Raw genomic sequence first — 2,147 nt, 5'->3', positions numbered from 1 at the left:
TGATTTGCATTTCCTTGATGGCTGATAATGCTGAGCATCTTCCATGTACTATTTGAAATTTGTATAACTTCTTTGGAGAAATAATTATTCAGATCCTTTGCCAATTTTTAAACAGGGTAATCTGAGGTTTGATTATTGAGTGATAAGAGTTCTTTATATATTCTAGATAAAACTCTCTTCTCATATATGTGATTTTCATACACCTTCTCCAAATCTAGTAATGTCTTTTGCTTTCTTGCTGGTATCCTCTGAAGCAAAAATATTCCTAATTTTGATGAAATCTCACCCTTTTTTGATATTTTGCCTGTGCTTTTGGTGTCATATTTAAGAAACTGTGGCATAACACAATGTCACATGTTTATACTTATTTTTATTAGAGTTTATAGTTTTCTCTATTACATTTAGGTATTTGAGCCATTTGAGCTAATTTTTGTGTATGTTTTGAAATAGGGGTCCAATTTCATTCTTTTGTATGAGAATATCCATATTTTCTCCTGGGAACAATTTCTGAGACTACACTCCCAAGCTTGGCTGTGGGAACAGTGGCTTCCTTCTCTGTTAGTGACATCCATGCTTTAGGAGTAGGCATTGGGTGTGGACCACAGCCTCTTATTTTCTAAGCTTGGCTTCCCAGTGTGGAACCTCTGCCTTACCAGCGTGCTGGGGGCAAAAGTGATTGTTGTCTCTGCATTGTTGTCATGCCATGCCTAAGCTATAGCTTCTCCCCTATGAATGGGTAGCAGAAGGGATCCCCCAAACTTTTGCTCACATTTACCTGAAATTTAGTTTCTGTGACACATACAAAGAGATATATGGAACTAAGTAAAAAGTACAGAAATAAACCCAAACTTCTTTGAAAATCATCAATATGGTAAAGATCTAATTCAAATGATGGTGTTAGGACAACTAGGCTGTCATTAAACAGTACAGTCGGATCCTTACTTGTGGCAGGTCAGGTTTCCATTAGCAACCAGGTGGTTAGTTTCCATTACCCTTTACTATAATTTTGATGAATGGGTAAGTTAAATAAAGAACTGGAGAAACTGATGCCTGAGTATGAGGGCTGGAATGTGAAAACAAACCCATTAAGACCCCACCTGGGTTTTCTCAGACCCTAAAGTCTGATTGAATAGTAACAGCATTCTTACACATACACCTGGTTCTGTCTTAAGATTAAGAAACTAAGACTCTAGAGAAAGATTTCCAGACCCCAGACTCCCTAGTTAAAGATTAGACACAGATTGAATGAAACATTTCTGCTTGTAGGTGCAATCCCGCACGTAGTATGGAGCTTAAAATGTATGTAAGTACCAGAAAATAACTTGTAACTTTGAGATGGTCTGGTGAGTTACTCTGACATTCTCCCTGTAACTGGTTGCAGAAATAAACTCCTTTCCTAGTTTGTCTGCATCTTGCTATTAGACCTCGAGAACAAGCAGCTGGACCTTCCTCTGTTAGGGAACATACTCACATCTTACGCCAAAATATATTTTATGTAAACTAAAAATGTAAGACTCAAAATTAAATACAAATAAAAGAAATGATCTTGGGGATAAAGAGGGCTTTATTAACACCAAAGCCAGAAGTCATAAATAGAAATAATTAATGTATATGATTCTCTTAAACACTCGCTGTTTACCCTCAATCTATTTCTTAGCTTCCCCTTCTATTTCTCGGCTTCCTCTGGTCAGTTTTGTATCGCAATCAAATTGCCTTTGTATGCTATATTTCCCAGAATTTCTTTCAAATGACTTCTGGCCAGATTTTCCCAGTGGGAAACACTAATAAGAAATTGGAGGCCGGGCGCGGTGGCTCAAGCCTGTAATCCCAGCACTTTGGGAGGCCGAGACGGGCGGATCACGAGGTCAGGAAATCGAGACCATCCTGGCTAACCCAGTGAAACCCCGTCTCCACTAAAAAATACAAAAGAAAAACTAGCCGGGCGAGGTGGCAGCGCCTTTAGTCCCAGCTACTCGGGAGGCTGAGACAGGAGAATGGCGTGAACCCGGGAGGCGGAGCTTGCAGTGAGCTGAGATTGCGCCACTGCACTCCAGCCTGGGCGACAGAGCGAGACTCCGTCAAAGAAAGAAAGAAAGAAAGAAAGAAAGAAAGAAAGAAAGAAAGAAAGAAAGAAAGAAAGAAAGAAA

The sequence above is a fragment of the Rhinopithecus bieti genome, unplaced genomic scaffold (assembly GCF_001698545.2).
Source record: "Rhinopithecus bieti isolate Rb0 unplaced genomic scaffold, ASM169854v2 scaffold_23569, whole genome shotgun sequence".
In the NCBI taxonomy this organism is placed as follows: Eukaryota; Metazoa; Chordata; class Mammalia; order Primates; family Cercopithecidae; genus Rhinopithecus; species Rhinopithecus bieti.
Note: the sequence above shows the minus strand (reverse complement) of the source record.